The sequence below is a fragment of the Nelumbo nucifera genome, chromosome 1 (assembly GCF_055504915.1).
Source record: "Nelumbo nucifera cultivar China Antique chromosome 1, China Antique-T2T, whole genome shotgun sequence".
NCBI lineage: Eukaryota > Viridiplantae > Streptophyta > Magnoliopsida > Proteales > Nelumbonaceae > Nelumbo > Nelumbo nucifera.
The window spans coordinates 17,937,369-17,963,097 of NC_142649.1; positions in this window are offsets into that span (position 1 = coordinate 17,937,369).

Below are 25,729 nucleotides of genomic sequence, written 5' to 3' on the forward strand. Positions count from 1 at the left end.
CGTTTTTGATTTTTTTTTAAATTTTTAAATTTTTTGTCAAAACGGTTCGACCGTTCGACCTGGGAACCAGACCCTTGACTGGTTCATTCTCTAGGTCAATTTTGAAAACCTTGCTTTTGAGGCATTACTAGCATGTATGCATGTATCATGTATGTGACCATGTGTGTATGAGAGGGAAGGAGAGATGAAGACGATGGGTACAACAGTATTACATTAGAGTTAGGGAGAGGAACATATATATACCTATCTTGGGCCTCTTTGTGCTGAGGTCTAGTATATAAGCAAGATCGCATCTCCTTCCCACAAGGGGCCGCCCGCAGCATATCCCCGCCGTGTATTAAGAACATCTCTTGATGATATTACCAGAACCAATGATGTCATCATTGGGTAATGTTCTCAATACATGGCGGGGATGTGCTGTGGGGTGTTGTGGGTGGCCCCTCGTGGGGAGGAGATGCGAACACAGTATAAACAAACCCCAAGCCTATTCTATCTGAATTCAAACAACACATTGGGTGAGGGTGTGAACCTTTTAGGCCCATGTGCGAGCCTAATTGGAGGTCTGTTTGATAACTCCAACTTAGGTAGTTAGGTGGGTGCACTTAGAATATGACAAAAGTGGTTCCACACCCGAACTGCCAAGTAGTTGGTTATCAAAATTATTAACTGGATAAACAAAGAGAACACTTATCCGAACTTCGTACTAGACTTAAAAAAAGGAAAATTGTAACAAAACTAAACCTTCAGTAGCATTGTTATTTTGTCATGTAGCGGTTGCCCTGATCAGTTCACGGGCCGGGCTTTGGGATCGGCTATATATTATTTTGGATTTGGGCTTAAAAATATGGCAAAAACTAAGATTGAGCTCGGCCCATAACAGGTCTTGCTAATTTAATATCATGCTTACTTTCCGATGTTTTGTTGTTATGGCTGCGTTTGGAAACAATGCAAATGGAGTGTAAATTTTGGTTCAGGGTAAATTTGCACTTTAGTTCATTTTTGCTTATATTTGCAATATTATATTTATGCATTGACAAATGACAGAAAACATATTTTCTAACGCATATTTACATTGATAATAAGATGTAAAAGTATATCAATAAAAAAGAAGTAAATTTGCATTTAAGTGGGTTTTTGATAAAAAAGACATATGTTTGATTGGAATTGGTGTTTGCATCCATTACAGTTAAAAATCTGTTTGGTAAGAAGATAAATTTGTCAATGCAAAACTAATCCAACTTTACAATTTATATGAACTATTTTACACTCTACATATTTGCATAATTTTCAAACGCAACCTTATTATTTACTTTCTACACCTGCCACACCCCACCCGATGTTCTGTTACTATCACGACTAATGACCAATTTGTCAACATTGTATCGTTTGGAATGGTCAGATTTTGAACCAAGTCAACCAACTCGCAGGATGGTTCACCTGGTTCTCCTGTGATTTACACAGTAGATCAAGATTTTATAGCCCAGGTTCTTGATGGGTCTGAAATTTATGGTGGTATGTTGGGTATCCATGTAATTGGGAACCCAATTGCGGCCCATCTGGCATCTATGATCTAGGTGGACCATGGGCTGTGCCTGATGACTTCAAATACCGCCACCCATGATGGGTCTCTTTTCAAGTGGTGGGACAGGCCTCTAAGCCCTCACTCATTAGACAACTTCTTCATTTCTTCTCTTTTTGATGTTTGATGTTGCTAACTTGCTATTGTATGAAGGAGGTAACAGAAGGGAAGGTCACTTCATTGCTTTAAAAAAAATGAAAATTTATATTTGTCAACACCCTTTATTGTAATATTGCCAATTCAGTAATCTATTTTGATGGGGCACAGTTTTCCAGGAATCACCCAGATGGAATCCTCACACCATCAACCCAGAATCTTGCCAATAAAAAATACAAGTCGTGGCAATATAGCTTGCCTTATTTTATAGGTGTTATGCAATCTCTGTCTCTCTGCCCACGTCATTGGACTAGCTTCTACGCCTCTCCTTATGCCTTCACTGATAGATTCTCTCTTCTTACCTGCTTCTCTCTAATGGGAAGTCTTCTGTAAAAATATGTTATACAAATATCTTGACACGTGGGCTGAGGTTTGGATTCAACTTTCAATCGAGAACGGGTTTCTACAAACAATTTTCTGCTATAATGGGTCCCAATAGATGTCAGAAATTGTTCTTTTTTTTTTCTTTTTTATTTGAAAATTTCTGTTCAGTGGAGCTGTAATACTTCCATTTTGATAAAACATGATTCTTTTATTAATTTAATTGTAATCTCTTCATTCCTCGTGGGTTTGTGTGTTTATAATTAAATTATTCAGACTGTTGAGCTTGACTCACAGATGAATTAATCAATCATTAAGCTATAAAGGAAACTTGAATTAATAGTTTCCATATGTGAAAAGTCAAGTTCAATTGTAGAAAGTTATCTTTTGGTTGTTTGAGGTTGTTTTTAGGTCATTGCATACATAAGATCGTATTAGGTTAGCAACCTTTTTAAGAATATTTAGGACAGGGAACAAGCTTACTTAATGCCTCAATTAATTATAATTGATGTACAATAGAATTACACGGAACCTTAAAGACTGTTCTGTTTGATAGAAAATAAGAGAGGAAAGAAAGTTGTGAAAAAGTTCCTAATGAATTTCACAAAATTTGTTAAACAACTTTCCTTAAATTTTCAGCTTCTCTCTTATTTTCTATCAAACCAAATATGTTCTAAGAATCATTTTTAGGTCTTTGAATTAGAGGCATTGATTCCATATTCATAGATAGATAACGCAATCATGTGATGCAATGGTTCATCTTTTCTTGGCAAGTTTGAAAACAGATTGGTTGTCAAAACAGAAACACAAAACATGTTCTTGACTGTGTATGTGTTTTTAGTTTTCAAAATTGAAACAAAAAACATGTTGAATTTCTAGTTTCAAAGATATGTTTTTATCTGGTTATTTAATATTATGTTTCATAAATCATATATAATTTCTGTACTACCGAATTATTTGTTTTGTTTTAAAAACCATTATTTTGATTAGAGGTGGATGCAAATTGAGCTTTTTGGTTTAAATCGAGCTTTGAACTGAGCTCGAGTCCAATATAGAGACTTGCTTGCTAATAATTTTTTATATGTCATCATCATCGTCATCTATAGCTTATCCCAACTATATGGGGTTGGTTACATGAATCCCGTTTCGTCAATCCATTCTATTTAAAGCTATTTTATTTTTTGTATGTATATTTTTTTATTTTTTATATGAAGCTTGGGCAACAGTTGAGCTTGAGTCGAGCTGAGCCGAGCTTGGAATATGAGCTTTTGAGTTGAGTTGAATTCAAGCTCAATTTTCTAGCTCAAATTCAAACATCATGTTCTTTTGGCAAGTTGAGATCCAATAGGCAAATATTTAGCTTGGATCAGCCTAAATCCACCCCTAATTTTGATATTTCCAAAAATATGTATTATTTTTTCAAACAAAACCAACTTGCTTTCTGTTTCCGAAAAAACGTGTTTTTTTTTTCTCTGATACAACAATTTAAAAAATATATGACAACAAAAACATTCATATTATAGAACACTCCCCAAGTTATTCAGCTCAAGTAAGTCTATTTTGCCTTTCAACTCTATCAAGAGTCATGTCCTTTGTTAAATGAGAATGGAAAACTTTTGGCTTCTCCATCGTACCCAAACGTCAGAATCCAAATCTGAAATGGCCAGATTAATATGAATCTATCCCAATTTAGTCCAACTAAAATTCGTGCTTATTAGCAAAGTTACTTTAAATATTGTATTTCTCACTAAAGAATTTGCAAATTCAAGTCTCAATAAATTTATTTTTAGCTAGTTTTTTATGTATAAATAATTTCTTAATTTGTTTTATTAATACAACATAAAGTTTTAGTTTAGTATATTAATGATGTCTGAATTCGACAAATAAGTATGGATCAAATTTAGGTAGATCCAACTTGAATCCAATCTGTTTTCTAACCTACAGCCTACCATGAATTTGTTTGTTATGCATGTATTGTTTGTTTGTTTTGATGGTGACTCTAATTACGATGGTGATCAGCTAGTGTCAATCCTAACTCTAGATCACTTTGGCCGCTGCGAGTCTGGATCTGCTCCTCAACGCGCCTCAAGCCGGCTTCACAGCCATATCTCACCTTATATTAAGATGGGGAGATGTTCCTAATACAGGATGAGATGTGGCCGTGAGATTGGTGTGAGGCACAGATCCGGACTCGGCAGCTGCATGAATGGAGCTGTCAACGAGTCAGTGTGGTTTGAGATACAGTGGACCAATTCTAAACCGATTATTAGTTGGTTATATAAGATAAGCCTCGAATCTAATAATTGGATAATTGAATCCGCCCTAATGAAAATGACAGTAGAATAGTAAATTTGATAAAACAAATAAAACAAATGTTTTAAACCCAAATCAGCTTATATATTATCTATTAAATTTATCCATTTAGACAAAGTATAACAAAAATTACAAAAAACCCCCAAAATTAAGAACTCTATATATTATTCAAGGTTCAAAATATTGATATACCTAGTACATCGGTAGTCTTTTTAGGTTTTACTTATTTTTTCGAAACCGGTTTAGAGGGGTCAATTTAAGGCCCAGCTATCCTCTGAATCAGTGGCTGACTTGATACAATCCCTGAATGGGCGTATTAGAAAGTCATCGGCATGATACGTATTAACTGATACAGGCCGATACGTATCAATACTTTGAACCTTGATACTATTAAACCCAATTATTAAATCAGGAAAAAACCATAGAATCAGTACTGCTATGATTGGTCAGATCAATTCAGTTCTGTTAGATAGACCCAAACCCAACCCATTGACAACTTTACCCACGAATAAGAATGCTTTTGGTTGAAGTAGGACCTTGAGTAGGGATACAAATTGATTGATTTAAATGGTACCAACCCTGTCAGGTTAGGTAAGGGTGTTAATGGACCGGTTTTGGATTGGACCTCATCTAGTCCAAAATCAATTTGGACGGACCAACAAGACATATTGAATTGGATCAATCCAGTCCAAAATATTTATTAGATTGGATTGGACCTAGTCCGTCTATAACAAATTCATATTGGATTGGGTTGGATTAAGCCAATATCTGATCCATTGGTATAAGATAATAATATATGTGTCAATGGACCAGGTTTAGGTTGAAACCAATCTAAATCAAACTGAATTTGAACACAGACTGGATGGTCCAGACATTGAATTGGACCGGTCCAAATTGGTCCAAAACATTCATTGGATTGGATTAGACCTGATCCATTTATAATGGACTCACATCGGACTGAATCGGATTGGACCAAATCCAGTCCAATTGACACCCCTAGTTAGGGCGGGGTCAAGCTTGATTAGATATTGGGTTGAATTTGGGTTGAAGTGGAATTATAGTGGATCCCGGCTAATTAGCATTGGTTCAGTATAGGTGTATTATGTATGAAATGGGTCGGGGTAGGTTCAATACTTCCCTCTTTACTTCGTTGGATCAGATTGGGTTTGTATTTAACAAAACCCATACTGAACCCACCCCGTTAACATCCCTAACCTTGAGAAAAGGGGTTATAGAAACTTAACGAAGACAAAAGGGTCAGATAAACATCCATTAATCTGATGAATACTTTGGCTCATTTTGGACCAGTCCATTTCAATGTGTGAACTGTCCAATCTATTCAAATTGGTTTTAATTTAGATTTGTTTTAATCTAATCCTGGTCCATTGACACCTGTATTATTTTTATAGTCAATCAATGGATTCGATATTGGTCCAATATGACCTAATCCAATATAAATCCATTATGAATGAACAGGTCAATTCAATACATCTTATTGGTCCGTCCAATCTGTCCAAATAAATTTTGAATCGGATGGATCCGGCCCAAAACAGGTCCATTATTGACACCCATGGCATGAGAATGCAACTACATTGGACTGGGGGGACTATAAAAGGTGCGCCATTAATGTACGTAATGGCTTCATATGATATGTGCCTCAGTGCCTACTCATTCATGAAATACAGTATGATGGAGGGCCAGCTCACCAACTGATGATAGCGCTCTCTAGAGTCCTTACGTGATCCAACACCCATAGGATAATGGTGACAACTCCATGCATTGGATAAGCATTAGAGGGCGGTGGCTATCGGACGGTGGATATCAAGGCAGCATCAAGGAGGACTTCGATCCTAACTAGAAGACTAGGTGTTTTAGTTGTTTTAGACCTTTACAACTTTTCTTTCCTAGTTACTATATGAGTTTCCAGATGTATTATAAATATCATTATTTCCAAGCGAATAGGGACACAAGAATTCGCCAACTTCTCTTTCTCTTCCAAAGGCTCACGCCTAGTTACAACCGGCTTCACGAAGAAGCCTCGTGTTCGCCCGGTGCTTGCATAGCCAGCCCGGTTTATTGCTTCCACGTTGCGTCAGGTGGTATCAGAGCGGGAGTTTGCCCAGTCAGATGGCCAACCAAGACGGTAGTAGTCGCAACCAACCCCGTGACGGAGATTAGGGATTACAAGCTGTTTGGAGAGCAATCGAAGAGCAGCATACAACCACGTGTAACATTGAGCAGCAGTTGGCAGAGATCGCTGGAAAACTGCGGACCTTGTTGCGGGAGGATGTTCCAAGGAACCGGGATAACCCGTACCCAACCGGAGGAGACGACCACGGTAGACCACTCGTCAATCCCATACCCCGGAATCCTGTTCTTGATGATGATAGTGACGACGAACTAGAGCTCGGCGTTGCTCCAATACTTCCCGACGACGACAGAAACGGTAGGAATTGGCGCAACCCTCCCACCCGCCGAATACAACTAACACCAGAAAGGCCGCCACGGGAGGAAACGCTCGAGGTAACACTTCAAACCCTCCTAAACGCAGTAATCCCTATGCAAAACCTTCTCCTTTTAAGTGCTTCAAGTGCAATGAAGTTGGGTATAGGTCTAGTGACTGTCCCAGAAGGAAGGCAGTTACCATGGTAGAGAGAGAGGAGGAAGAAGATGTTGACGATGAAGTATATTGTGGACCTGATGGCAAGGATGAAGAAGGTCCCTATGAACATGAAGAATACAAATGTGTTGTGAGAAAACTAATGCTGTCCCAAAGAAGCAAATATACCACTCAACGACATCAACTGTTTCACACTAGATGTACTATACACTGTAAATTATTTGATTTAATTATTGATAGTGGCAGTCAGGAAAATATTATTTGCAGGGATGTGGTACATAAATTATAACTACTTCTTGAGAAGCACTCGAACCCATATACAATTGGGTGGATCAAGGAAGTCGGCGACATACGAGTGGAGGAACGCTGCAAGGTCCCATTCTCCATTGGTAAGTATACTGATGAGGTATATTGTGATATTGTAGATATGGATGCTTGCCATATTTTGCTGGGTAGGCCTTGGCAGTTTGATGCAGATGCAAAACACTTGGGTAGGAAGAATACCTACCAGCTCGAAAAAGAGGGTGTATGCTACACCTTATTACTCATGGTAGAAAAGAATCCACCAAAGGCTCCAAAGGCAGAGGGGAGAAATTTCCTTACCATTACACATCACCATGCTGAATTTGTAAGGGAATGTAAGGATACCCGCAAGGTCCACTTGTTGGTGGTGAAGAGAGAAAGCATGAATGACACTGGAGGAAAACAAAATTCCAGTGGAAGTGTAGGGACTACTCGATGAGTTCCATGACGTAGTTCCTGATGAGTTACCTAATGAACTCCCACCCATGCGAGACATCCAACAACATATTGATTTTGTTCCTGGTGCTAGTCTACCTAATCTACCACACTACAGGATGAGTCCTAAAGAAAATGAGATCTTACGGGAGAAGGTAGAATAATTATTAAGAAAGAGGCATATTCAAGTCAGCATGAGTCCTTGTGCAGTACTAGCATTATTAACACCCAAGAAAGACGGGAATTGGAGAATGTGTGTTGACAGCAGGGCCATTAACAAGATCACTATTGGCTACAAGTTTTCCATCCCCAGACTGGATGACATGCTGGATCAACTTGATGGAGCCGTAGTATTTTCCAAAATCGATCTTAGGAGTGGTTACCATCAGATCAGGATCCGTCCCAGAGACAAGTGGAAGACAACTTTCAAGACTAGAGATGGGCTATTCGAATGTTAGTCATGCCCTTTGGACTAACCAGCGCACCCAACACCTTCATGAGGCTAATGAATCAGGTACTGCGCCCTTTTATTGTCTAGTTTGTTGTGGTATATTTTGATGACATCTTGATTTATAGAAAATCTATCACTGAGCACCTAGGACATATCAGAGAGGTCTTGAATGCATTAAGAGAAAACAAATTATATGCTAATTTAAAGAAGTGCACTTTCATGAGTGATAATTTGTTGTTCTTAGGGTTCATTATAAGTAAGGATGGAATTAAGGTGGATGGGGAAAAAATGAAAGCCATTAGGGAGTAGCCGACCCCATCAAACGTCATGAACGTAAGACGTTTCCATGGGTTAGCAACTTTCTACAGGCGATTTATCAAACACTTTAGTAGTATTGTAGCTCCCATCACTGAGTGTTTGAAAAAGGAAAAGTTTCAATGGGGAGAAGAACAAGAATAGAGTTTTGCTCTCATAAAAGAAAAATTATGCATCGCTCCTGTCCTTGCATTACCAAGTTTTGACAAACTATTTGAGGTTGAATGTGATGCAAGTGGAGTTGGCATAGGGGCCGTATTTTCACAAGAAAAGAGACCAGTTGCCTTCTTTAGTGAAAAGTTATGCGAGGTCAAGAAGAAGTAGTCCACTTATGACAAAGAATTCTATGTTGTAGTTAGAGCACTGAAAACCTGGGAACATTATTTAATTGCTAAAGAATTTGTTCTCTACACCGACCACCAAGCTCTTAAGTATCTCAGTAAGCAAAAGCAGTTGCGGAGTGACCTGCATGCAAGATGGTCTGCTTTTATTGATAAATTCCCATACAAAATTGTGTATAAGGTTGGACAGCAAAACACAGTGGCCGATGCTCTAAGTAGGCGTGTAGCCTTCATCAAGACTCTCAACATTGAAATAGTGGGCTTTGAATGCTTGAAAGATCTATATGCCCAGGATGAGGACTTCAAACAGGTGTGGGAAAAGTGCATAAATTGACAGCCAGGTGATTTCTACATTCATGATAGGTTCCTTATGAAGGGGGAACAATTGTGCATCCCTTTCACCTCCCTCCGCGAGAAGATCATCAGGGATCTACATGGGGGTGGATTAGCAGGACACCTCGGAAGAGACAAAACGATTGAAACAGTCAAGGGACGTTACTACTGGCCTAAATTAAGGAGGGATGTGACCACTATTGTAAGTAGATGCTATATGTGTCAGACAGCTAAGGGACAGACCCAGAATACTAGCCTCTACATGTGTCTACCTGTCCCTACTGTGATTTGAGAAGACTTGTCCATGGATTTCGTGCTAGGCTTGCCAAAAACTCCAAGGAATATGGACTCCGTCTTCGTAGTGGTTGACCAATTCTCCAAAATGGCTCACTTCCTCCCATGCAAGAAGACCGTAGATGCAACAGCGATAGCTAAGCTATTTTTCAGGGAGATTGTCCGTTTACATGGGGTACCTAAGGCCATCACGTCGGACCGAGATACGATGTTCTTAAGTCACTTCTGGATGACCCTATGGAGACTATTTGACTCATCATTGAATTTTAGCAGTACAGCTCACCCACAGATAGATGGGCAGACAGAGGTGGTGAATCGAACCCTAGGTAACTTGATCCGCGATATCTGCAGGGAGAGACTGAAGCAGTGGGATTTTGCCATAGCACAGGCAGAGTTCGCTTACAAAAATGCAGTTCATAACTCTACAGGTAGGTCCCCGTTCTCCATTGTTTATATGAAGGTACCTAACCATGCGTTGGACTTAGTAAAGCTACCCAGAGTGCCCGGCCTCAGCACTTCTGCAGAACAACTGGCAAAACAGATCTAGTCAGTCCAGAAAGCAGTGCAACAGAAACTGGAGCGAACCAATGCCATGTACAAGATTGCAGCTGATAAGCATCGTCGGCACCAAGTGTTTGACGTCGGTGATGAAGCCATGGTGTTCTTAAGGAAGAAACGCATACCTGTGGGAAAGTATAACAAGCTACATCCTTGGAAGTACGGTCCTTACAAGATCCTTAAGAAGATCAATGGCAATGCCTACGTAGTGGACTTGCCAGATTACATGGGTATCTTCAAAACTTTTAATGTTGCTGATCTTCATCGTTACTTACCGGAGGCAACACTTGCATATCTCAGTCATGACTCGAGGTCGAGTTCTTTCCAAGTGGAGGAGAATGATGGAGGGTCAGCTCACCAACCGATGACAGTACTCTATAGAGTCCTTACGTGATTCAACACCCATAAGATAATGGTGACAGCTCCATGCATTGGATAAGCATTAGAGGGCGGTGGCTATCGGACGGTGGATATCAAGGCAGCATCAAGGAAGACTTCGATCCTAGCTAGAAGACTAGGTGTTTTAGTTGTTTTAGACCTTTATAACTTTTCTTTCCTAGTTACTCTATGAGTTTCCAGATGTATTATAAATATCATTATTTCCAAGTGAATAGACACACAAGAATTCGCCAACTTCTCTCTCTTCCAAAGGCTCACGCCTAATTACAACCGGCTTCACGACGAAGCCTCGTGTTCGCCGGTGCTTACATAACCAGCCCGGTTTATTACTTTCACGCTGCGTCATAGTATTAGACTAGAATTGAGGTGAGGATGGCTTTGTCTTTCTCTCTAACCTCTCTCTTTCAAATACAGTATTAGACTAGAATTGAGGTGAGGATGGTTTTGTCTTTCTTCCCTGACCTCTCTCTTTCAAACCATACAATGATGCATCATTGTCTCTCTGGTCAAATAGGCGGTGGTTGTTAAAAGCAACAAAGTCAATTAGCGTGCTGCCTCCCTTTCATTTGGCTACTGCCCGAATCCGAGGAAGCTTATTTGGCCATTGCCCTTTGCCACTCTCTTTTTCTTTACCCACATGGCTATTATAATTCTTGTATGAATTATTTCAGCCAAGTAATATGCGCTAGGGCTAAGTATGAAAGTGCACCATTTAATGCACGTACGTAGTCAGCTTAATACATATTTACCAGCTGGGGCTAAATCATTTCTTTGTATCCAGACTCAGGAGGCAACGCCCATAAAAGGGCGATGGCCACAACACTTAACAAAGTCAGAGAGCAGGGTCCCTTACTCACATGGCCTCCTTCTGAATGCAATGAAGCTTAACTCTTTTCCACCAACAGATGGTTTAATTTAAACAAGACCCAAATTCATAAAGCATTAGAAAAGAAAGATAATAATAGTTTTTTTTTTTTAATTATTTTCTCATCTAGCTTGCCAAGAATGTTGAGCTTGTCTTACATTATTGGTTTCAAATGGCCAATGTTACCTCATGTTGGCCCTGGCTAGGCTATCCGGGCTTTTGGGAGGGGTGGACTGGATATAGATCTAAAAACTTTTGGATTTTCCCATTAAACTAGGCAATAGCCTCTAAGATTAGTTTATAATTTGATCCTTGTGGGCTTAGCTCAAATCTAACTTACCTTGCCCCATGAATAAAGCAGGGTGGTTGAGGGTGGCCTTGAGATTGAGAAACATTTTAGAAAAAATGAAAAGTAAAGACACAACTCATTAATGCTTTGTCATTGTTGACAAATGGGGTGGCTACGGCCTCCATATGGCTTTGTCATACGAACCCTTTTTTATTTTCCAAATGTTTGCCAGGTCGAATATTGTTTCTCATTGAAAAAAAAAAAAAAAATCAATCAAGCATTTCTTATCAACCTACCCAACCAAAAAATAAAATAAAATCATTGTAGATGAGTGTGACGTAAGGACACGACCATGCTCATCAAACCCTACAATTTGCAATAATTGATTTATTTATGTATTTATTTTTGGTGAAACGCTTTGCAACAATTGATTTAGTCAAATACACAAACACAATTGGGGCAATGGGTAGGACCAAATGGCCCCAGGTTTTCCAAATTTCCATTAGGTTCACTTATTAATTTTACTATTTTTTTCCTTAAAAACTATTTCTTTTTTTGCAGATTTGCTTCACTCATTCACTTATTAGACAAACTGCCCCATTCATGTCTCCACCGTCCTTTCTCTAAGAAAAAGATTCCGTGGAACTGGGTGTTCAGTTTTAATTTATGTCTCAACTCTCAATCAATCAAGAGAAAGATGATTGTTATTTAATATTAATATATTAACTTCAGAATTCATAATGATCAGGATTTGCTTCAAAGGGCTAATATTTTTGAGAACCCATTTAATATTTATATCAAATGTATTGTTATTTAGAATAACAGTTAATTTCTCCTTTTAATGTTTTAAAAACTGTTTCGTTTCATTTCTTTTCTTTTCTTTTCGTCACTTTTTTATGATAATTTCCAAAATGGAGATGATTTCAACTATCAATCTTAAATTTTCATGGATTATTCATCAACTTGAATAAATATTTATTTAAGTATTACGGGGCTATGGGCACACCCCATGGGCAACTTCATGGGATCGGCCCCTTGTATTTTTATTATTTTTGGACCACTATAAAGTGCACCATTTAATGCGCATAGTCCCATTAATATATAATGCCTACTCATGGAAGCATTTAAGGTCACAAAAGAGATTGTCTTAATTTATTTCTCTCTCTCAAATAATGGTTTCAGTGGGATTTGATGTAAATGCAAATATGCAATGTTGTATTTAAAAGTTATGACACATGAAATAAAGTCAAAGAGTACGATCTTTGCTTACCTGTAAAGCAAAAAGCAAATGACTGAGAGATAAAAAATTGGACTAGTTCTTGTTCAAAATAAAAAGTTTTTTTTTGATAAGTCTTTTTATAAATATCTTTCAACAGTTTAGATGGTTAAAGATATATTGAATTTTTGGGGATTTGTCTTTAAAGATAAAGATAATTTATTAAGCGGTTCAGTCTATTGGATTTCTAAAAATATGTTTAGAGATTATATATTACGTAGAAAAATCATAAAGCTTTATTTGAAGCTTATTAAAATTCGACATTTTCAATCTTTTTTAGTCCTTATGCATGCATCTTCTCATTTTTCTAGCTTTTAGGAATTTCTTTTGACAGCCTACATAGCTAAAAGATGCATTGAGTTTTCCAGGTTTTATTTTTAAAAATCAAGAATATTTGGCAAATATCCCGATTTACCCTGGTGTATTGGGTTGTTAATAAAAAAATATTTTAGCCATGAAAAGGTGGAAAACTTCATTTGAATCTTTCTGATTATTGGCCGTTTTGGGCTTCCGTGAACTTTCTAGGGCATGAGTATTTATAGTTTTTCACCTAACCAAATCTTTGATCTTTTGAGTTTTGAAAACACCGAAAGATCACATGAAAAGACTTACCAAATGCCCCAAGCATCTTCAAGATGAGAAAGGCTCTAAGCTTCAGTTAACTGAATCGGGTTGGATTCTCTCCTTGTATAGACGACTAGACGAGGTCTTCAGTCTTCATCCACCTACTCTAACATCGCCGGCCGAAGACCATGTCCAAGCCCAATTAAAAGTTGCAATTATGGACTTGTCTGGGTTGACTCTGGTCTGACCTGGTCCAATTAAGTCGGTTCGGAATTAATTGAGCCCAAGAACTAACTTTAGTTCAACCCAATTTGATAATCACCGAATTTGGAATGCTAAAATGTTCAAACTAAAATAGAAACTTTCCTTTAGCATTTCAGCAACTTCAGTCTATTCAGTTGCTAAATAATGAAGCGCAGGCGTTACGATGTTTTTTTTTTACCCCTAAAAATTTATCATATACCAATAATCCCACTGGATTCAAATTTCAAACCATTTCTAAGTTTGAAATCTTTTATGCATTTTGCATTTGGTCTGTGTTTGGTTTGAAGGACCCTTCATTTCCCTACCTTTTTCTTCAAACCAAACACAACCTAAATTTCTACTTCATTAGTTAATATTCTAGCCAGCCCCAAGAACTCCTAGACACACATTAATTTATGCTTCGTTTGGATAAGCTTTTTCTTTTGAGCTTTGTGCTATGGAAAACGAATTTGAGCCAAAAAGTGTTCCGAGCATCTGTAAGAATCGCTTTTACAAATATCACAATATAAGGCCAAAACACATCCAAGCCCCAAAGGACAATGCCTTTAAAAGCTGGGGCTTTTTTGCTATTGGACTTTAAAAGCACAAATCCTCGATCTTATCCAAACATAACGTTAATTAATTCCTCTTAAAAAAGGAATAAATCACACATTTATAACAACAAAAAAAAAAAATTAAAACCTTCAAATGTTTGTGTATAGATCGAAATTAATAACAAAAGTAGAGTAAAATTTTTGGTCAAATAAACATAAAATGGTAAAATATCAATCAACTATGAATTTGTGTTCAACTGGAGTCACGGTTTTATCAGTTAACCTGCCGGTTGGCTCAATTAACCAGGACCCAAACATGTGATGGATCACTGGTTCAACCATCCGCTCCGGTCCGACCCTAACAATACAGTTTCCATGTGTTGTGGTCACCTCAAAGACCTCATAGGCTCATATAGACCTGTTCATGGGCCAGGTAGCCCGACGGCCCGGCCCGCACCCCGGTCAGGCTTGATCATGTAATTAGGCCCGCAGGCCTGACCTCGGGCCTAACACAGTAAGCCCGACTGTGTTTCGGGCCGGGCTCGGGATTTGTCAAAAAAGCCCGACCTGGCCCGATTCAACATTATATATTTTATAGAATATATAATATATATTTTATATTATATAAAATATATAAATAGTATAATATTTATTAAAACATATATTCATAATTTAATATATACATTTTTTATTATTTTCTTTATAATCTCTCTCTCTCTCTATTCAGCCGCTAACAGTATGGGCTAAATTTCGGGCTCGGGCCCAGACCCAGGCTTTAGACTTTTTATGAGGGCTCAGCTCGGGCCTTAGAATATTCTATTAATACAGAGTGAAAACCCAGCCCGACCCGAGCCCAACCCGGCCCGGCCCATGAACAGGTCTAGGCTCATACCATGCTGTGAGGTGATTTAGCTTAGCCCAGTAGAAACTGAGCGCGCTGTAGGGGATTTACGCTGAGTCCAGTGGGTTTGACCTGGGCTTACTCAATCTACATCAAATCCATCTCTATTGAGCTGCCTTGTGCCCTTGTCAGTTCCAAGAATGTGCCATTGATCTGATGAGGTGAAATCATAATAACTCTTCTCCAAATCTTTCTTGTCTGAGATGAATTCAATTATTTTAAGCCCAATTCGCTGGGCCACACCATATAAACCCATTATTCTGTGGGCCCATTCAAGAGGCAAAGTAACTAAAATGACGAGCACATTCTACTCTAAACAATCTAGAATGGAATTAATTCTACTCCAATCGGTCCAATAATGCGCAAAGCCCATCTAAGAATGGGCCAGTCATGGCTACCATCGTTAGGGCTAGCAAACGAATGTTTTGGGGAGTTGGGATATGCTGAGCACAATACATTATTGGCCTTCTTCACTCAGTTGCACATTGAGAACATGATATTCCCAATGTGCGGCTGGATGAATTTCTCCAGTAATGTATTGTGGTCAACGGGTCCAGACTCCATTTGGGATGCTCTAGATTCGACAGTTGGGGCCCATTTTAGGACCCTACTATTAAAATAATGGGTTTTAAGTTATTATGCGATCCCTTTGAAAAACATTTCCTTCTATATCCTTTATGGAGATATCTTATAATTAAATGTTAAGAGTTAAAAAAATTATAAATACATCTAATAATTTATGTTGTAATTATATAGCAATAAAAATAATTATATTCCAATATGATGGAACCAACAAAAAAAGTTTCATTTGTCTAGATTCCATGATTTTAAACTATACAAAAAATCTGTGAAATCTATATATTTTTATTTTTTTTAAACCATAAAGAACTTCTAATCTATAATATTTTTTTTCTCTTCATTTTCTTCTTAAAGGATGATTCTTGATGAGATATTTCTTCTAATGCTTGGAATGGTATATACTCTTAAACAGAGAAAACCATGTCATTATAACTCAATTTTATAAAGTTTTTATTAATATTTTACAATTTACTAAAAAATACAGCATTCTATTCTTGAAAGAAAAAACCTAGAGAATATTTTATATATATATATATATATATATTCTATTTCTTGTTTATTTTATAAGAGTTTCTATAAAAAAAACTCAGATTCTATGGATCAGTATTAAACAATGCAAATTTTCCATCATTTGGGTAATAAATGATTAATCAGGGCGCCCACCGTTTTATGTCTCTTAAATGTAAATTATAGTTCTACTCATCCATCAGTGTCATTTTTGAAGCTGACTTTTGCAGCTAGAAACCGTTCTTGTTAAAAAAAACGGAGACATGTATTTATTATATATGTGGTAAACAGTAGCTTAATCAATTCAACTAGTTCTTCCATCTATACGGACCGACTATTCTATGTAGAGAGATAACGTGGCAAATGGGACACTTTTTTTTTTTTTTTTTCTTTTCAGGGGCGGATTCAGTTCTCACAAAATTGTGTTTACATCGTTTTTACAGCACTTTTAAACTGTGCATCGGAAACATTTCCATACTTCTATCTTATATTCATGGAGAGATATTTCCAATGCACGGCTGAAAAGAGATATAAAAACGCTATAAACACAATTTTGTAACCAAATTTCTATTTGGTCAAGTGACCATCTCAACTATTGGGTCATTGGTAGGAACCTTATAGCCTAATCCATGTTAGTTCTACAATCTTTTACTTACCCCTCAGATCATCTGAACCAGATTTATATTAGATTCTAAATTGCAATTGTCCACTGGGACTCCTCATATTACTTTTCAACCCTTTTAGAATTTTTTTTTTGGTTTTTATAAATTAAAAAAATGGGGCTATTTAAGCTCACCCAGAAACTGAATGTAACATGGACATCTTTTTAACACCATCCCATGCATTGCAAGAGTCTCTTCTGGACCATATGGCAATTGTCTGATGAGTAGAGGCTGCATGTGGTCCATGTGGAATCCTTTTAGGCCCTCAACCATGTCAACACGTGTACATGTGGATAATTCTAAAGTTGTGTGGACTTCTTCTCTGAACGACCCTTGCCTGAAGGGGATGAAACATATTTCTTATTATTCTTCTTTTTAAATTTTGTCTACAAGACAAAAGTTGAATAAAAAAATAGCATTTCCACAAGTGCTTAACCTCTTCCTCTTAAAAAACAAGACAACTTCTCATCCCAACAATAGTTTACCCGTCATTGGAGCAAGCAACAATTGGGTTTTGTGTTTGACAAAGAGAGTGGTGATGTAAGAAGAGAGTTGGACAAAGCCTTGGTGCTCATTAATTACTACAGGAATCTTATCTTTAATCAACTGAATCTAGTCACAAGACCAATATAAAAAAACCCAGCTTTTCATCAGAGATAATGGGTTTGCAGGGACCACTCCAATGGTTTTAGATGATCATGACAACGCAACACACACCTTGAAGCACTTAAATTAAGTGGGCATTTGAAATGAACAAAGCCCTTCTCAAATTATTATTATTATTTTTTTATGGTTTTATCAAACAGTTGAGAATCTTAATGTCAATTTGTCAATGGAGGGCGGGAAATTCATTGGTCCTTTTAATTAAGCTAAGGTCATTATCTCTTCACCACCTCAATTATGTGGGCTTTCACACAGCGGTTTATGGCGTTACATGAAGCCGTATTTGGTTAAAATATGATCAGAAAACGGAAATTTGGTTTTCTGATAAAATTATCTCAAGTAGTTTCTCTTAAACGGTTCAATCAATATAACTCAATCAACGCAGAAAGATATTATGAGATTGGTGTGAGGAGCGCTACCTGAGAAACAGATCCGGATTCAATCATTCAAAGCACAAATCATCCAAATGGGCTTTATGTTTATTTGTTCATGGTTTCTACTTTCTTTGTCGTTTATGTTTTATATTTTGGGGTCGCAATACTTGCATAATTGGGAAGGCAATTTAAGTAAAATTTGAAACACATTTTATGCGAGCAAAACGCCAAAAGAAGTTCACACTTCACAGTTCCACATCAACCGAGGGAAACCCTTTTTCTTTAATTAGATTAACTATATATCTTAATCGGAATGAGCTTTGCTAACCTTCACATAGATTGACCTTCACTCATTGGGGCTTGGACAGGTGATCCACGCCCAATTCTGTGAAATGACTGTTTTAAACCTACAGAGATTTAGTCGTATTAGATCGAGTAATCAAACAAATTAATATTAGGGATAAGCAAAAAAAGAAAAAAACCGAAAAATTGAATTGATCAAAAAATCGACCAAAACTGAATTGAAAAATCGGTTAACTGAACCAATTGGTTCAGTTTTGTTTGGTGTTTTAAAAAAACTAAAGGTACTAGTTTGGTTTTAGTTAACCAATATAGAAAACTGGCAGTTAATTAATCGAATCGATCGGTATACATATATTTCTATATATATTATATATATATATATATTTATGTATATTATATATATATATATACTATATTATATATTTTTATTATATATTTATATATATTTTTATAATATATATCATAAAAATTAAAAAACCAAAAAACCGATGGTTAACCGATTGGCTTCAATTTGATTTTGATTACCAATTTTCCAAAAACTGATAATACCAGTTTGATTAAAAAAAAACAATCAAACCATGAGCACCCCTAACTAATTACCTCTATTATTAGCAGAAGGAATTTATTCAAGTTTTCAAGAATTAGTATTTTGCAATTAGGAGATGCTAGGCCATATATTTTTTCATTAAATTCTTTCTCCATCACTCTTTCAAAAGATCTATCTTCTGTGTAAAGCAAACTCATTTTTAGGATAGAGTCTAAAATGGTGAATGACGGCCTATGATGTATTGATGTGGTCCCAAGAATCAAAATATCGGTACGTCTCGATATGTCAGATGGGGCATATTGGGTGTTTCGATCTCACACCTTTTTTTTTTTTTTTGTCTCAAACCTGTTGAAGGGGTTTGAGTCAAAACCACAAAGAATTAAAGTTTTGTATATTGGTGAATGATTACCCACCGATACGGGCTGATACATTGTAAAATTTTGATTCTTTTTCCTACTTAACATCATTTAATTCAAGGTAATAGCAAAAGTGGGTTGTTCAGGATAATGCAGAATCAGAAGCATTTTGGCTTCGATCATCCTTTCCAGAAAGTCTTTATAGAAAGAGAGTCTACTCGGTATCCAACCAAAAAGAAGAAATGAAGAAAAGAAAATCTATGCAAAAGTTTATCTCAAGTAATTAATATATATTTATTGTATGATCATGGGGTCTGTAGAGCCAATTCTTCTACTATTAGTGGTTTTCCACAACTAATCAACCCCAATTTAATAATCTAAGCAACACAACCACATATCTCTTTTGGGAGATAAGATGTTTGAAATCATCTGAAGAATCCCATTTGTTCTAATCAGTTTCTTACGTGGGATTCCATAGTTGTTTAGCTTGGATTGAAAGGAATATTTACCAAAGCTAGCAATTGGGTAATCTGAGCTCTGAGAATTTTAAGCAATACAAGTCATACATGAACTTAAGGCATGAACACTGGTCATGGATCATGCCTAGTCAATCTCTATTAAGATCATAATCATCTTTGTTGGGCATTAACTGCTAATTGTTGCATTTATAGAATTTTTCATTGGTTAGCTGTCATAGATTAATTTTACTTTGGATTGATTAGCCTACATTTGGTTACTGATTTGAAATATATACTCCGGGCACTAGTGATTGTGAAATGAGAACACCGACCCTCTTAAACTATGTTTTATATAGCTTTTGTTTAAGTCTAATAAAGCAATCTTTTTTGTCATTCGTTCCTTATTGATTAAAAGGGATGTAGGAGATGCTCAAATGCTAGGCTGTAGGCATTGTTTATTTCTTCTACATATCTGAAATCTGACCAAAAATAGAAACAGAGAAAGGAGAGAGAAAGCCACATAAACACATTTAACATTTCACTGATATCTTTCGTTGTACAGTTCTTGGGCAATGTCTTTTATAGAACTTGGAAATTACACATTTATGTTGTGTTCACGGATGACAAAGAAAAAGAAACCACGCCTACACAGACTGCACAGTGGTGCATTATAGTTTCATGAGTTTGTAGGGCTGTCAATGGGGTTTCGGGTTGACCGGACAGAACCGACCGAATTATGCAGTGTCTGGTCCTGCATTATGTTACTCCCAATATGTTGCACAGTGGTGCATTATAGTTTCATGAGTTTGTAGGGCTGTTAATGGGGTCTCGGGTTGATCAGACAGAACCGACCCAAATTATCCAGTGTCTGGTCCTGAATTATAATTGTATTGGATTGGGATTAGACCAGGCAACCAGGTCAGGTCGGGTCAATGCAATTTTGGGTTATTTTTTTGGGTCGGGTTGTAATGACAAGACCCTAACCCTAAATATTTAGGTTAGGATTGACCCATGGGTCAAATGGATCAATGGTTCAATTTCCCGAGTGAGTTGGTCTTTCACCAAGTCATTATTTTGTTACCAAAAATATGCATCTATCTGCCTAATTTGAATTATTCAAACAATTCAACCATCTGGGTCAATGCTGGTTTGAAAGCATTGGTTTCAAAAGAGGCAATCCGACAGTAGGAATGGCAACAAGGTGGGGTGGGGCTGGGTTTGGCTTGCCCCATCCCCGACCTCAAACTCAAATGCCCTGCCCTATCAACGGGGCAGGAAATTCTAACCCCCCGTCCCCATAGAGAACGGGGATTCCCGAATTTACTCCACCCTGCCTTGGTCATTCTTACTTGTATGCTTATAAATTTATTTTTTTACTTTTTAAAATCTATATATTATATAACAAAATATAGTATAATATAATATATATTAATAATTATATGTATTATGTTAGATGATATAGTCGGGGCATGTTGGGGGCCAAGATCAGGGTGGAGTAGACTGATACCATCCCCAATCCCCAGAGTTTTGGGTTTCTCGGAACCTGTCACTCAATAGTCAAAAGAACCGCCCCAACCTAGCAGAAATGGGTCAAATTGCCATCTCTATCCGACAGTGACCCAAGACACTAACCCAAATTCCTTTCAAGTCAGATCAGATCATGTCGCGCCTTCTGGTATTCAGGTTGCTAGATAGGGGATCCTAGCCCACTTTTTATTATTATTGTTTTTCATTTTTTTCCCGGGGTTGGGTACTTGGGGTCCGATCGGGTTGATGGGTTGGGTAGACTCTTTGGCAGGTCTAGTTGGGATTGGTATAGCAGACCCTATCTGATCGGGAACTTCTTCTGAATATTTATTTATTGGGTTGGTAATGCAATTGTTTTGGTTGAGTGCATGCATTTTAAAGTTTATCTTCTTGTGCTCTAGAGAATTCAAAATCTTCAAATTTTCATGTACGTATATAGCTACCTAGTTAGCACCCCTCTTCAGTAGTTTTACTTACTTGTCCCAACTGGATGCTTAAATTCTTCCAATGTGGAAATCTTGTGAAAGTGAGTACTTAATTGTTATGTAGTAGAAATTTAAAATTTGATGGCATTCCAATTGGAGGTACAAAGCAACTCTTGTGGGGATAAAACATAGAAACAACTTGGCTTATTGAAGATCAAGATGGTAAATAAATTCATACTTGGAGTGTTCAAATTGGTTTGGTGTTTCTATCTATTTTTATTTTCTTTATTTTCTACTTTAAGATCTGATCATTGATTGAATAGTCCAAGTCTTTGAGTTGGTGGGCTGCACGTGTGACGCAGGGAAAGGAGGCATCGAGAGTGAGGGACTCCCTGTATGGTAGGTCCCTGGTCCCCCAGTGACTAAAAACTCAAATCCTAGGTGAGAATTTCGTGCTTGCAAGTTGCAAACAAGAGAATGCCAATTCCTTAATAATTTTACCTCAACCTACTGTTTTCTCTTATTTTTTTAATCAAACCAAACTCTGTTTTATACATATAGAAAAGTTGGAAAGAATAGTTTAGCTATGATTTGACATACTTTAAGTGCTGTTTGGATAAGCTTCAAATGAAGGGAATTCCAAATTTAGTGAGGCATCACATACTTTCTCAATTTGTAAGGAATTTTTTTGTGCTTATATTTGTATTAGCAATAGATGCATGGGAAGATAAAGAAGACTAAATGAAAGAAAGAGAAAAACGTCATAGAATTACGCTCAAACATCCACATATAAACAAATCATTCAAACCTAAAACTCTTCATTAAATTATCATCTCTTTAATAGAAACAATTTTTAAACATTCTTTAAATACAATCAAATAATGTTAAAATGATAATTTTATTCTATCTCAATATAACAACCTTGTCAACTCGGGCGAGGAAGATGTATCTTATGTTTGCAATGAATGTAAATGAAATTGTGGGGTTGAGAGTTGGTTTAAACAATTAAAATGAGTGTTTTCCATGTATGTAAAAGTGACATACGATAAATCTCTTATTCTCACTTCTATCATCATTTTTTAACATATATTCTATTATAACATATATTTACAAGTTTGTTAATATGAATAACCTCAAATATAATAATGTTTCTTTTTAAAAAATGGAAACGATATAAAACTTCTATTTTTAAACCAAAAAACAAAATTCATTAACCACTCAAAGCAAGATCAACTTGTAAAGCTTGTGACCAGGCATATCGGTGAGACAGAGAAAGAGCATGCCTAACTAAGATATGTGCAACTCTATTGCAAAAATGTCATACAAACTTAATAGAGTAGAGGGGGAATAAAATCAAATAACACCTTAGGGCTTGACAAGGAGGAGAGGAATTCTCTCCCAACAAGGTGTGGGTGGTAGTGAGCACATCCCAACCAAAGCAAGCGGTCACTTATCAATGGAGTTGTAGTAAGCCACTATTAACAAAAAAACTTCAATTAATGTTGTGGCTATTTCTTCAATAAAAGTTGGTTAACTTGCTTACATGTTTAATAGAAAGAAAAGCTAAAGTATGCTTTTCCTCCACCTCCACCCTATCAAAATACAAAGCAGTGGGACCTTTTTTGGTCCTAACTTTCCATTTCTCCCCCCAATAAAGAAGAGAACCTTAATAAAAACCATTTGGTTGAGCTTTTGAAAAGAAGTTCCCTAGTGAAGATTAATTTGAAATACAAGGTTAATAGACAAATAGCGAAAATGGACAATACTAAGCAAAAACTAAATGCAGGATATACTAATGTCTTTAAAAGAAAAGTAAAACAAATAATACCACCTTCACTCATAGTTTTAACTCATAAATCTTGTGCTAAGATTGGTGTTTCACCTATGTTTGCCTCAACCTCTATCCAATCTAAGTAGTTTTATTGAGAGTCTAAGACTTGTAAAAGTATTAAAAGAATGATGAATGTTGGAGACCAAAAGTGGGGCATTGATGTAGTACAGGAGAAAGTCGATAAGTTCTGTGTAAGTTGGGATCATTCAAAGACACATAAGAAGTAGAGATGGCACCACCGACCCAGCTTAGTAAATATTTATTGAGATAGCATCATCACAGGATTTCTATCTTAGTTCGCTTTTACAAGTTGGTGCCATCACAGGGTTTCTATCTTAGTTCGCTTTTACCAAGTTAGCATTATTTCGAATTTATATTCAATTAGGACTTTCCTTTTGAAGGATGTTAGTATGATTCTATTTTGGAGTGTTTTCTTAGATTAGGATTTTAGTTTTTTAAAGATTTTTAATAGGATTCTATTATGGAGTGTTTTCTTAGATTAGGATTTTAGTTTTTTAAAGATTTTTAATAGGATTCTATTATGGAGTGTTTTCTTAGATTAGAATTTTCTTTTGAAAAGAATTTTAGTAGGATTCTATTATGGAGTGTTTTCAGATTAGGAATAGGAGCCATAAGGGTGTATGCCTATATAAAGAGTAGCTAGGGAAATGTTAAGACATTTTTTGGATATTAAGTTTTCTCTTAATCATTCAGTGAAGAATTTTTTTTCTTGGTAGTTTGACTTTTGCTCTTTTCTTTAAATCTTTTCTCAATGTGTTTTGTTTCCGTACTGTGTTAGGTATGAAAAAAATCGGTGAGATGGCCATGGGGCAACTTTAAGAATCATTTTGATAATGAAGAAAAAGGGAAGTAGAGTATAGGAATCAATCTAATTTACCATCGAAGATTATCTTGTGCAAAAAAAAAAGTATTGCAGCAATAAGTGATCGATGGGAATATTACTATTTATTTTGATATGTAAATGTAAATGGAGGAATGAAGACAAAAAACCCTCAAATTACATGGGAGAAACTATAGATTCAAACAAAAAACAAATTATACATCAGCCAAAACTGCAGAAATTATGGCTCTCTACCTATAGATTCAACAAAGTCGATCTCCCTAAACATTTGAAGACATCTAAGGAATATCGTGTAAGTATATCCGAAACTATATAGCTGGAACAATTTTTGAATTTAAGTTTATATGTTTTGGAAGTTCTACCATAAAGGAACTAATAAGTTCATATGTTTTGGAAGTTCCAAAACCAAGATTTAGTTTCGTTTTTTTTTTCTTAGAAAGGCCATCAAGGATGAAATAATAATATATCATACATAAATCATTTCAAATAATGCCTACAACACCATTTCAAATACAAAATGACAACTAAGAAAATGAACTTACCATCGTCACTTTGTGCAATCTCCATTGTTCATGGTGATTAGAGAGATGTCAGAAATAACACGGATGATGAAAGAGGCCAAAGGATAATAAGGCCTTAAAATATTAAATCTTGGATTAATTAGAGTAATTGAACATACTTTACTTTTTAGGGAGAGTGTGTGCAAGAGAGAGAAAGTGTGCTTAGGAAAGAAGGGTTTGAATAGATGAAATATTGGGTTAATTATAGCAATTGAACATAAGCTAATTTTTAGGGAGTGTGTGTAAGAAAATGAATGTGTATTTAGGAAAGATCTTAGGACATTTAAAGAGGTTGAGTGGAGTGGGAGAGAGAGAGAGAGAGAGTGAATCAAAGCCAATTAAACATTTATATTAGAAAATAATAAGCATTTATATTAGAATCGTAGAGAGGCCGAAAAGGATGGAAGAGGTAATTTATTGATAAAAAGGATCATTTTGATAATTTCAAAATAGAAAACTCACTCATGTAAGAATTGAGAAAAGCAATGCCTAGGTGTGAGCAATATGGTGAGAGGATCCCTTCCTCCGTTTCCTCTTTATTATATTTATATTAGAAAATAATAAACATTTATATTAGAACCGTAGAGGGGCCCAAAAGGATAGAAGAGGTAATTTATTGACAAAAAGGATCATTTTGGTAATTTCAAAATAGAAAATTCACTCGTGTAAGAACCGAGAAAAGCAATGCGTACGTGTGAGCAATATGGTGAGAGGGCCCTTGCCTCCTCTATTTCCTATTTATTATATAGATATAGATTCTTATTTAAAAGCACACTTACCCTATTTAGATATTATACTTTTTGTAGCAAATGCATAGGGGCTTCACCAAATGACCCATAAGAAACCAGTTTGCCTGGTTTTTGTTTGCAGATAAAATGAAGGAAATCAACTTTTCCTTGAAAAATGATATCAATGAAAAAACAACCATTTTTCTCATTTTCATTGTGCTTCAATTAACTTGAAAT